General features: G+C 41.2%; 1 protein-coding gene across 11 annotated transcripts in view; it reads right to left on the reverse strand.

The window, feature by feature from the left end:
* The window catches only part of PHACTR1 (phosphatase and actin regulator 1), a 584,673-nt gene that overhangs the window by 162,849 nt on the left and 407,799 nt on the right, over positions 1 to 14,025 (reverse strand). The window lies entirely within an intron of this gene.

A 14,025-nucleotide genomic window follows, 5' to 3' on the forward strand; every position in this document is an offset into this window, starting at 1 on the left:
GTTGGAAAACACTCTGCAAGATATTATCCAGGAGAACTTCCCCAATCTAGCAAGGCAGGCCAACATTCAGATGCAGGAAATGCAGAGAACACCACAAAGATACTCCTCGAGAAGAGCAATCCAAGACACATAATTGTCAGATTCACCAAAGTTGAAATGAAGGAAAAAATGTTAAGGGCAGCCAGAAAGAAAGGTCGGGTTACCCACAAAGGGAAGCCCATCAGACTAACAGCTGATCTCTCAGCAGAAACTCTACAAGCCAGAAGAGAGTGGGGGCCGATATTCAACATTCTAAAAGAAAAGAATTTTCAACCCAGAATTTCATATCCAGCCAAACTAAGCTTCCTAAGTGAAGGAGAAATAAAATACTTTACAGACAAGCAAATGCTCAGTGATTTTGTCACCACCAGGCCTGCCCTAAAAGAGCTCCTGAAGGAAGCACTAAACATGGAAAGGAACAACCAGTACCAGCAACTGCAAAAACATGCCAAATTGTAAAGACCATCGAGGCTAGGAAGAAACTGCATCAACTAACGAGCAACATAACCAACTAACATCATAATGACAGGATCAAATTCACACATAACAATATTAACTTTAAATGTAAATGGGCTAAATGCTCCAATTAAAAGACACAGACTGGCAAACTGGATAAGGAGTCAAGACCCATCAGTGTGCTGTATTCAGGAAACCCATCTCACGTGCAGAGACACACATAGACTCAAAATAAAGGGATGGAGGAAGATCTATCAAGCAAATGGAAAACAGAAAAAGGGAGGGGTTGCAATCCTAGTCTCTGATAAAATAGACTTTAAACCAACAAAGATCAAAAGAGACAAAGAAGGCCATTACATAATGGTAAAGGGATCAATTCAACAAACAAGAAGAGCTAACTATCCTAAATATATATGCACCCAACACAGGAGCACCCAGATTCATAAAGCAAGTCCTGAGTGACCTACAAAGGGACTTAAACTCCCACACAATAATAATGGGAGATTTTAACACCCCACTGTCAACATTAGACAGATCAACGAGACAGAAAGTTAACAAGGATATCCAGGAATTGAACTCAGCTCTGCACAAAGCAGACCTAATAGAGATCTACAAAACTCTCCACCCCAAATCAACAGAATGTACATTTTTTTCAGCACCACAACACACCTATTCCAAAACTGACCACATAGTTGGAAGTAAAGCTCTCCTCAGCAAATGTAAAAGAACAGAAATTATAACAAACTGTCTCTCAGACCACAGTGCAATCAAACTAGAACTCAGGATTAAGAAACTCACTCAAAACTGCTCAACTACATGGAAACTGAACAACCTGCTCCTGAATGACTATTGGGTACATAATGAAATGAAGGCAGAAATAAAGATGTTCTTGAAACCAATGAGAACAAAGACACAACATACCAGAATCTCTGGGACACATTCAAAGCACTGTATAGAGGGAAATTTATAGCACTAAATGCCCACAAGAGAAAGCAGGAAAGATCTAAAATTGACACCCTAACACCACAATTAAAAGAACTAGAGAAGCAAGAGCAAACACATTCAAAAGCTAGCAGAAGGCTAGAAATAACTAAAATCAGAGCAGAACTGAAGGAAATAGAGACACAAAAAACCCTTCAAAAAATTAATGAATCCAGGAGCTGGTTTTTTGAAAAGATCAACAAAATTGATAGACTGCTAGCAAGACTAATAAAGAAGAAAAGAGAGAAGAATCAAATAGATGCAATAAAAAATGAAAAAGGGGATATCACCACCGATCCCACAGAAATACAATCTACCATCAGAGAATACTACAAACACCTCTATGCAAATAAACTAGAAAATCTAGAAGAAATGGATAAATTCCTCGACAAATACACCCTCCCAACACTAAACCAGGAAGAAGTTCAATCTCTGAATAGACCAATAACAGGCTCTGAAATTGTGGCAATAATCAATAGCTTACCAACCAAAAAGAGTCCAGGACCTGATGGATTCACAGCTGAATTCTACCAGAGGTACAAGGAGGAACTGGTACCATTCCTTCTGAAACTATTGCAATCGATACAAAAAGAGGGAATCCTCCCTAACACATTTTATGAGGCCAGCATTGTCCTGATACCAAAGCCTGGCAGAGACATAACCAAAAAAGAGAATTTCAGACCAATATCCTTGATGAACATTGGTGCAAAAATCTTCAATAAAATACTGGCAAACCGAATCCAGCAGCACATCAAAAAGCTTATTCACCATGATCAAGTGGGCTTCATCCCTGGGATGCAAGGCTGGTTCAACATACACAAATCAATAAATGTAATCCAGCATATAAACAGAACCAAAGACAAAAACCACATGATTATCTCAATAGATGCAGAAAAGGCCTTTGACAAAATTCAACAACCCTTCATGCTAAAAACTCTCAATAAATTAGGTACTGATGGCACATATCTCAAAATAATAAGAGCTATCTATGACAAACCCACAGCCAATATCATACTGAATGGGCAAAAACTGGAAGCATTCCCTTTGAAAACTGGCACAAGACAGGGATGCCCTCTCTCACCACTCCTATTCAACATAGTGCTGGAAGTTCTGGCCAGGGCAATCAGGCAAGAGAAGGAAATAAAGGGTATTCAATTAGGAAAAGAGGAAGTCAAATTGTCCCTGTTTGCAGATGACATGATTGTATATCTAGAAAACCCCATTGTCTCAGCCCAAAATCTCCTTAAGCTGATTAGCAACTTCAGCAAAGTCTCAGGATACAAAATCAATGTACAAAAATCACAAGCATTCTTGTACACCAATCACAGACAAACAGAGAGCCAAATCATGAGTGAACTCCCATTTACAATTGCTGCAAAGAGAATAAAATACCTAGGAATCCACCTTACAAGGGATGTGAAGGACCTCTTCAAGGAGAACTACAAACAACTGCCAAATGAAATCAAAGAGGATACAAACAAATGGAAGAACATTCCATGCTCATGGGTTGGAAGAATCAATATCATGAAAATGGCCATACTGCCCAAGGTAATTTATAGATTCAATGCCATCCCCATCAAGCTACCAATGACTTTCTTCACAGAATTGGAAAAAACTACTTTAAAGTTCATATGGAACCAAAAAAGAGCCCCCATCGCCAAGTCAATACTAAGCCAAAAGAACAAAGCTGGAGGCATCACGCTACCTGACTTCAAACTATACTACAAGGCTACAGTAACCAAAACAGCATGGTACTGGTACCACAACAGAGACATAGATCAATGGAACAGAACACAGCCCTCAGAAATAATGCCGCATATTTACAACTATCTGATCTTTGACAAGAAATGGGGAAAGGATTCCCTATTTAATAAATGGTGCTGGGAAAACTGGCTAGCCATATGTAGAAAGCTGAAACTGGATCCCTTCCTTACACCTTATACAAAAATTAATTCAAGATGGATTAAAGACTTAAATGTTAGACCTAAAACCATAAAAACCCTAGAAGAAAACCTAGGCAATACCATTCAGGACATAGGCATGGGCAAGGACTTCATGTCTAAAACACCAAAAGCAATGGCAACAAAAGTCAAAATTGACTAATGGGATCTAATTAAACTAAAGAACTTCTGCACAGCAAAAGAAACTACCATCAGAGTGAACAGGCAACCTACAGAATGGGAGAAAATTTTTGCAACCTACTCATCTGACAAAGGGCTAATATCCAGAATCTACAATGAACTCAAACAAATTTACAAGAAAAAAACAAACAACCCCATCAAAAAGTGGGCAAAGGACATGAACAGACACTTCTCAAAAGAAGACATTTATGCAGCCAAAAAACACATGAAAAAATGCTCATCATCACTGGCCATCAGAGAAATGCAAATCAAAACCACAGTGAGATACCATCTCACACCAGTTAGAATGGCCATCATTAAAAAGTCAGGAAACAACAGGTGCTGGAGAGGATGTGGAGAAGTAGCAACACTTTTACACTGTTGGTGGGACTGTAAACTAGTTCAACCATTGTGGAAGTCAATGTGGCGATTCCTCAGGGATCTAGAACTAGAAATACCATTTGACCCAGCCATCCCTTTACTGGGTATATACCCAAAGGACTATAAATCATGCTGCTATAAAGACACATGCACACATATGTTTGTTGCAGCACTATTTACAATAGCAAAGACTTGGAACCAACCCAAATGTCCAACAACGATAGACTGGATTAAGAAAATGTGGCACATATACACCATGGAATACTATGCAGCCATAAAAAATGATGAGTTCGTGTCCTTTGTAGGGACATGGATGAATCTGGAAAACATCATTCTCAGTAAACTATCGCAAGGACAAAAAACCAAACACCGCATGTTCTCACTCATAGGTGGGAATTGAACAGTGAGAACTCATGGACACAGGAAGGGGAACATCACACTCTGGGGACTGTTGTGGGGTGGGGGGAGGGGGGAGGGACAGCATTAGGAGATATACCTAATGCTAAATGACGAGTTAATTGGTGCAGCAAAACAACATGGCACATGGATACATATGTAACAAACCTGCACATTGTGCACATGTACCCTAAAACCTAAAGTATAATAATAAAAAAAAAAATTTCTGCAGGTAGTCAGTATTGCCAAAACCTAAAAAACCTCTAGTCAGATGGTTTACTTCTACAGCCAACTTCCATACGATTCATTAGAAATAGTGTCAGTTGTTTTCATGATATGGTTTTGTTGTGTCCCCACCCAAATCTCATCTTGAATTGTAATTCCCATAATTACCCCCATGCTGCTGTTCTCATGACAGTGAGTGACTTTTCACAAGATCTGATGGCTTTTAAGGGGCTTTTCCTCCTTTTGCTCATACTTCTCCTTCTGGCCGCCATGTGGAGAAGGATGTGTTTGCTTCCCCTTCTGCCATGATTGTAAGTTTGCTGAGGCCTCCCTAGCCATGCAGAACTGAGTCAATTAAACTTCTTTGCTTTATAAATTACCCAGTCTCGGGCAGTCCCTTATAGCTGTGTGAGAATGGACTAATACAATGCGTATGTTTGAAACACTGAAAAAATACATTATGTTATGCTGCCAACTACAGCTTCCACTACAGATAGAAAGGGCAAAGAAGAGTACTGAAGCACTGTGAATCAAATGGGCATCCAGAAAAACGTGTGGGTGCTGAAGGGTTTAAGAACATACCACCCCCAAAATATACCACTCTGACATATTGACTATTTTGAGTTAAAGGCACTTAAAAACCAGTAGGTACACAAAGACCATTGGTGACCTTCCTTCTATTTTCCTGTCTTTCTTTTTCACAGGGTCTCTCTCTGTCACGCAGCCCAGAGTGCAGTGGCATGACCATAGCTCACTGCAACCTCAACCTCCTGGGCTCAAGTTATCCTCCTGCCTCGGCCTCCTGAGTAGCTGAGACTACAGGCATGTGCCACCATACCCAGCTAATTTTTTTTTTTTGGTAGAGATGGGGTCTCACTCTGTTGCCCAGGCTGGTCTCAAGCCCCTGGCCTCAAGCAATTCTCCCACCTCTGCCTCCCAAAGTGTTGGGATTACAGGCATGAGCTACCACTCCTGGCTTCTTCCTTCTGTTTCTTAAAAGCAGGTGATAATTTCCATGTGAAAGATGTCCTTCTTACACCAGAAGGAAAGTATTCTTATCGTCAAGCAAAGGAGATCGAGGCCCAGAGAAATCTATTTAAACCAACCTTGTTAAATGAACCCTTATCTTCCTAGCCACTTCTCCACCCAATTAACTACCTTAGCCCAATCTGCTTTACCTTGTTATATTTTCATAATTTACTGCTCTGTCCAGTTCAGCATATAAGTGTTCATTTCTGTGTCTTAATTTTCATTTCACGAAGGCTCCCATTGTAAAACTTGCATTAAATACATTTCTATGCTTTTCTCCTGTTGATTCTGTCTTTTATCAATGTAACTCTCAGTCCCAGCCAAAAAACTTGATAAGAATAGAGGTAAAAATTTGCCTCTCCTACGATGAATATAGTAAAGTTTTGACAATTGGTTAGAAGTACAGATATCTGTAGTCCAATAGACCTGAGCACAAATTCCATATCTACCATTTACTAATTGTGTAATCCTGGGCAAGTTACTGAACCTCTTTGCATTTTAGTTTCCTTGTTTGTAGAGTAGAAAAATATTTATCACATAAGGTGGTGTGATGTTTAAATGAGCCCAGATATGCACTTAACACATGGTGGATATTTAGCTTGGATACCGTGGTGGGTCACCTTTTTAAATGAGCCAAGAAATGCACTTAATATGTGGTAGATATTTAGCTTGGATACCATTGTGGGCCTACTTTTTGGTTCTAGGGCTAAGAGGCTTGTTCAAGGCCATTCTTTAGTGGGAAGAGTTTGGTCTCTTGATGCAAACCATCTCTCCATTCTGCTAACTTGCAGAGGTTCAGCTAGCATTTAGTACATTTTCAATAGCAAGTAATATTTTATGGGCATCTGGGTTTGTCCTTCTTACAAATTTTAAGAAGTAAATAGTGAAATTCTTTCTTCCTTCCTTTCCTCCCCTTCTCTTTCTCCCTGCCCCTCCAGACATTTATTTGGCACTCACTAGGTTCCAGATACACTGATGTTTATTGTTACTTAAATGTAAACGCAGTACTTTTGCCAATTAGTGAACTAACATAAATTCTAATTTACACACACTCACACCCAACCAATTCAGTTGTATGATTTGAACCATTTTTCTTTCTTCTTGCATCATCATTTGGTCTGAGTCCCGAGAAGGAAATCTCACTTGAATAACATAAATGTTTTTAAATATTATTAAATTCTTAATATCAAATATTAACCAAGCACAGATGCACAATCTGGACATCTTCCATGTGGAAATATCTTCATACAAAAGGCATTTATTTAATTTGGACTATGTTTAACGTTATTATTTTTTTGAGACAGAGTCTCACTCCTGCTGCCCAGGATGGAGTGCAGTGGCATGATCATGGCTCACTGCAGCCTCAACTTCCCAGGCTCAGGCAATCCTCCCACCTCAGCCTCCCAAGTAGCTGGGACTATAGGTGTGCAACACCAAGTCTGGCTAATTTTTTGTATTTTGAGTAAAGATGGGGTCTTGCCATGTTGCCCAGGCTGGTCTCAAACTCCTGGGCTCAAGTGATTTGCCTGCATTGGCCTCCCAAAGTGCTAGGATTACAGGCATGAGCCGCCATGCCCAGAAACATAATATTTTTTAAAGCACAAGGAATATACCACTAGATATTGGGGATTTTTAAATTAAATTCTTTAATTTTTTATGAATTTTTAAGAGTGACATATTTTTTTCCTTTGCTGGAGGGAGACAGAAGATAAAGTCATAGGAGTAGAAATTATAAATAACTTTTCAATAGGTTTCTTCCATTGAAGCTAGCATAAAAAACGACTAAAAGGTAAATGAGAACAACTTCAAAAAGCTGCTGGTCTTAAAAACAGATAAAATCAAGCTACATACAAAAAAAAATCCAGTGCAATAGAAAGACTACCATTGTATTTACAAATCAGAATACAAATACCAATTAGAGCAGAGCAGATATTTGAGAATTTTCAGGAAAAATCCCTTCTAAAACCATCTAAGACTGCCACTATAGCAGGAAATTATTACAGTTGATTCTTGTTACTCTTCATCTGTCCCTAGCTTCTCCACTCCTCAGCAGTCGGTTTTCAACTTTCTCTGGTTTGCTCAGTCAATTCACCTGCTTCCCAGCCGTGAAAGTTTGAAGACTTTTCTCTTTCCTTTTGCCTCTTCCACTGTTCTCATTGTCCTGTGGATTCATGCCTCTATGCCCCTTTATCATTTTACTGGTGCTTCAGGAGTAGATGGAGACAAAGTTCTGTGTTCAACACCCTACCTGGACATCTTTAGCTTGAATCTCAAGATTTGGGTCATATTAAGGACTGGCCATTTGTGTCCTCTCAAATTCCTATATTTAATATCTAACCTCCAATGGGTGATGGGATTATAAGAAAAGACATCATGTAAGACATAGAGATACTTATAAGAAGAGACACCAGAGAGCTTGCTGGCTTTCTCCACCACCTGAGCACACAGTGAGAAGGTGGCCATTTGCAAGCCAAAGAGAGAGCCCTCACCTGAACGCCACCATGTGGGCACCCTCATCTCAGACTTCAAGCTTCTAAAACTGTGAGAAATAAATTTCTGTTGTTTAAGCCTCCTATACTGTGGTATTTTGTTATGGCAGCCCAAGCTAACCAATATGGGTTTGTGTCTTTATTCAAAAGGCCTTTAGAGATATGAATGAAACAATATTTGACTAAGGATAAAGGCAATTTTGAACTTAGTGGCCAAAATGTCCACAGGTGAGGGGGGGTACCAAGGAACAATCAAATGACCAAATGACTGAGTCATGTGAGCCTGTTCATTGGACACCAACTACTGCATGTGCACACCTAAATGCTCTCGGATGATTTTGTATTATAGGGAACACACACAGTTATTTTATTGACTCATTTCAGAAAATAAATGGAAACAGATGTTATTATAGCCTTCAGTGACATGAGCCCCAGGAACACAATTTATTGGAAACTCCATGGTATGGGAAGCTGTGCTCTGTGGCATCCCAAGTTGGGTGAGATGCATCCCTCTCCTAGCATCAACAAGAGGTCCCAATGGTAGCTTCTGGTGAAAATGCTGTGGGGAGGGAGACCTGCTTAGATTTTGGAGCAGTGCTCATAACCCAGCTCTCTGCAGTTGATACTCCCACGTCCCTCGGATTCTTTTGATGAGGATCTTGGCTCAGCCTTTTGGATAGTGGGGGCATTCTATTTGCTTGGATCATCTGCACATGGGAGGACCTGCACCCCCCGCCCAGCTAAGATGGCAAGCTCCCTGACTCCTTTGAGACTTGGGCTGTCTGATTTCGGGTGCAGGGTTCTTCATCTTCAAACCTGCCATTTGAAACACGGCCCCTCAGGACTGCCTGTGTCCCCGGCCTCTGCCTCAGACCACACACCACTGTGAAGCCTGAAAGCATGCAACTCCTACCTGGCCCGGGGCACAGGTAACGCAAGGGATGTGATGGGAGCCTCTAGTGTGTATGAGTGACAACAGATACAAACACAATTCATCACGGTTTTCATTTCAACCTGCTGTTCTTTTCTCTGTTTCAGAAGAACGGTTATGCACATTGGCATTCTTATCAAAATTTCAGTGATTCACAACAACAACAAAACACCCCAACTATACCCCTCCACCCTCAAATCGGCAAGAATGAAAGATAGCTGCTAATTTCATAGAGGATATTAATGACTTTAATTTTCCCTCATCAAAGCTGGCTGTAGAATCTAAATTTAGGTGGCCTTCCTGTTCCCATTTTAATATACACACCCATTATAAGCCTTTAAATGTTTAATGCTTTGCACCTGGGTGAGAGAGAAAGGGCCAAGCTGTTAAGCTTTTTGCTCTCCTTCTTGTCCTTCATTTATACTTCTATGACAGCCCCATTCAATGCTAACTCTGCTCCTCACTGTAAGAATATACAGATTTGGAGATTCCCTCAAAACCTTTAAAATGTTCCCACTGCTAAATCTGATCCCTGGGGAGCTCAGCTGGGATCTCCCCATGCAGAGGGGAGAAAGGCAATGGGATTCTCTCCTAAGTCATTACCTATGCCCAGGAGCTGGATACAGGCTGAGCTGGCTTTAGGTGAAATCAAATAAGAATGTTTATCTTCATATCCAAGCTACTTATTCTTTCACTTTTCTTCGGGGGGCCCTTTTCTCCTCCCAAGTTCTGAGAGCCACACTCTGGGAAGTTTGCTACATTCTTGATTTTTCTTTATGTTACTTCCAAATTCATCTTGTGAGCACTTCCTGAGACACTTCCTCCCTGGTTTCTAAGAAGCCAGGTAATTCAACAAAATGAAAGAAACAAAAAACACTGAATATGTGCTGCCTCGAATGAATATTTCTATGGCACTGTGCAAGCTCATAGGTAGTAACCCTTGTTTGTCTTTAAAAGAACTAAAGACAGTGACTTTAACTCACAGAGTTGATCTCATGCTGATAGCATCAGGCTAGACTGGATAAGTGGTCCTTCCGATGGCCCTAAAATCATGCCGTGTACTCTCTAAGGGAATTATACCTAAAGTATCTTCCAATTTCCAAAAGTTGAATTCTCTTTAAAAATAAAAAAGTACACATACAAAAGATTTTAAGTATTTAAAAGTAGAGAGATCAGTACAATGAACCCCCATCTACTCATCCCCCATTTCAACAACTGTCACTAAAATTCTTACAAGTTTGACAAACAAATTGCCCTCGTTCTAGCGGGAAAGTCCTGTATTGGGTAAGCCAATATATCAATAGCTTGACATTGTCAGGACACGTTAACCTACAAGCACTGTGCTGATGTGCACACATATTTTTAAAGCTTTACTTCTTCTGACAATTACGAAGCTCTTCTGAGATCAGGTGTGGAGGAAGCTCACCACATCTCTTCCTTTGGGAGGGTTCGACTTTACCTAATTACAGACACAAGCTGAATATGAATTTGGGGAATTAATCAGTAGCAGGTTATGCAATACCAATTAAAAATAACCTTTGAAAATGCAAGATACCTAGATGTAAAACACAAAGTCCTTACATACTGAAACTCTTAAAAATGTTTTTTTAAAACAGTTATTTCAATCCTCATTGGATTGCCTACCATTTGGAAAGTGCGGGCAAGTATTCCATTATGGAGGATGAGTCTTTATTGAAGAGTGGTGGCTGTCGGGCTCAGGAACAAACTGCCTCAGTATCACACAGAAGCAAAGGCAGTCACACCATAAATACGTGGCATGTCATAATACTGCCTATGATATTTATTATAAGACTTTATATATATATTTACACCTTCATACTTATATATGCATATGCACATGTATATATTTAAAACTCATGCAGTCCTGAACTTCACATTGCATGACACACTTTCTGAACTCAGTAAGTCCCTCTTCCCAAGATTCCCAAACTGATTCACTGTGAAGCCTTGCTCATATGATCACCATCATTTCATGCACAGCCTGCTTTCCAGGAAGATTGCTGCAGCCCTGGGTGAGGCCCTGTCTAGATTGAAAGAGACATCTGATGTGTCTTCCTACAGCCAGCCTTACTCATTCCCACCTAGCCTTGATACAGCTGCCAGGTCTATTTGCTGGAAACCATGTCAGATCATATAAAATGTACCTTGAGTCCCTTTCATGTCTCTCCGTTGCTTAAAGAATAAATTCACATTTATCAAATTGGCACGTGAGACCCCACACAATGTCTCAAATAATAATAGCTACGATAATATCCTACATAGTATAGTGTAATCATTAACTCCTGTTTAATAGTTAACTATATAGACTTACATGTTATAATTATATAATTAGTATATATGGTCAATAATATGAGAAGACATGACCTATCTGAAGGAAGTACTATATTACCATTTTACAGAGGGGAAAACTGAGGCAGAAAGTGATTGGGTAGCTTTCCCAAGGTCGCCTATCTATTAAGTGACAGGACTGGGAGTTGGACCCAGGCAGCCTGGCTCTGGAGTCTGTGCCTCTCACCATTCCGTCTCCTGCCAGACCTCCCTTCTAAGTGCCTCCATCCCCAACCCATCCACATTCTAGTGATTCCCTCCAGGCACACCGTACTTCTTTGCTGACATCGCTTCCCCTATCTGGAAAACGCATCCATCTCCAGCTAGTGAAAGTTCCTTCTGCAGACCACCCAAGACCTAAGTTAACATCACTCCCTCCACATGGTGGGTGACCAGGCCTCCTTTACACCCTTATCTGGTTCTGTCTTGTGTAGCTGGCTGTCAGCTGCACCTGTCTGAATGCCCTGCAGACCTCATGTTCTTTAGACTAGGGTGCCAGGCTTGTTCTTTGTCATTTGGGGGTTGGCACAGAGCTCCCAATCACCCTGTCACTGACTTTAATGATACAAATGTGAAGACATACAGAGGCATCGCACACTGCAATGCTGGGTAAAAGTTTTCTCTACAAGAGGCAAACATATGCTTTAAAATGACAACAATAATGAGAACTGCATGGAGTCCTTGCTGATGATGTCTTGCCTTTCCCCATGCCCCCTGTTTCTCCTACAAGTGGGGGCGGGGTAGAGAAGAGAGGAAGGGCAGCATGCCCTCTGCAGCCACAGCCATCCCGGCTTGCAGGATTACATAAAAGAGATGAGCCTAACAGTCTGTCAAGGAAGCGAGGAGGTCCCACACTCAAGGGATAGCGAGAAGAAAAGAGAAAACCAGCCATCCCCACCTTCAGTCTCCTCTAAATTGCTACCATCCCAAACCACTCCCACACTTTCTCCTCCCCACCCTGTGAAGACAGAAGCGGCCAGCAGCGTGCTTCGACAGTCAGCCTTCCTGCACTCTGTCCTTAACTCATTTAAGATAATCATTTTCCTATTAACTCCCCATGCCAAGAAGTCCTATCTCAGCAGTGTGGGTTTAGGATGTCACAGTGGGGCCCCTTGTTATTCAATTTCACTGGGTCTTCTGTTTTCCTACTTTGTTTAAATGGAATGTTTTTCTCCAGGAAAAAAAAGGTGGGGAGGAAGAGAAGGAGAGAGGGAAGAGCAGAGAGGGAGAGGAAAAGAAGAAGGAGGAAAGGAAAAGTTAGTTTGCAAAGCTAGATTGTAGACCAGGAGGGAAGTCCTTCATATGTGGCAAGAATGAATAAAATATTTGTAAACTCTTGAGACACTGGCAAGGGAAAGTGTTTTCTCCACAGAGAAGAGGAGGCACCAGGAGAGGCATTTCCAGAACTAATGGACCATGTGTCCATGGGCCCCTTCACCACATATTTCATCCAGCAGGTCGATTTGATGTGACGGGCAGGGTGCATATCCAGGAAGCAACTCCCTAATAAATAAAGGTGGGTTTGAGTCGGGTGTTTCCATACAAGGAAAAAACTGTGGCACACACTCTTACCACTCAGACTTTGTCTCTACAAGTTTGGATTCCTGGGAAATGACACAGGGAAGGGTGAGTGGGAAAAAGAACAGCCGTCGGCTTCTCATGGAAACATCTGTTCTGCTGGAAGTGTTCCCGGAGCTGAAGGTGAGCTGTTGAGACCCCAGGTGCTAAAGCTTTAGCAGAAGCATTTATCCGCTCAGCCTCTCTCAGGCCCTGCCCTTCAGGGATGACCTGCTGGAGCACAGGCAGAGGTCTGAACCTCCTCCTCAGTAGGAAGCAGAGATGCAAAAACAACAAACCTGGGATGTGAGTTGTAGCTGCAGGGGCTGGGAGCTCTGGGGGCCTCTTCCCCCAGCATCTGTTCTGGGCTAGTGGGTCCCTGAGAGGCCTTCTTAGGGAACACCCTCAGCACTCCCCATACATCACAGAGCCTCACCTTCCTCTAATGTGGAGAAAATTTATTTTCCCACTAATGAGGTCAGTATGTGTAGGACTGTATGGTAGCTTTCTGACATTATGAGAAAAGTGACCAAATTATCATGAAATTGGTAAACTTTATACATGAAAAATCTCAAGTCAATTCTGAAGCCAAATGCTCTTTTCCAACTAGTGTTAGAAGTTTAAATTAATCCCAGTGGGTTTTCCAAAGTGTATTACATGACGCTAGCCTCTGTTTGGGTATTGCTCTGGAAGAGAAGCTTTTCTTACCATGAACAAGGCCTAATTTGCTATCTTCCGCCATGGGAGAAATATGCTTGGGGAGAAACAGAAATGAAGTTTAAAAAAACTATTTTTTTATGAGGTAGAAAAACAAAGAGGCTGAAAAGAGAAGACAAGGAGAGGAGGTTTTTCATAAGCCCTCTAATAAGGCGAGATGAAACCTTTGTTCAGGGTCTATTATGTGCTAGGTACTTTTTGACTCATAGGAACTCTCAATAGTTCCTAGCATTCGAAGTAGTATCATTCCCATTTTACAGATGAGGCAACTGAGGCTCCGAGCACCGCAAGAATCATCCAAAAGTGAGTCTAGTATGTAGCTAAGTAGAGTTGCAAACTCAGTTAGTTCTAGCTG

The sequence above is a fragment of the Symphalangus syndactylus genome, chromosome 23 (assembly GCF_028878055.3).
Source record: "Symphalangus syndactylus isolate Jambi chromosome 23, NHGRI_mSymSyn1-v2.1_pri, whole genome shotgun sequence".
Taxonomy (NCBI): domain Eukaryota; kingdom Metazoa; phylum Chordata; class Mammalia; order Primates; family Hylobatidae; genus Symphalangus; species Symphalangus syndactylus.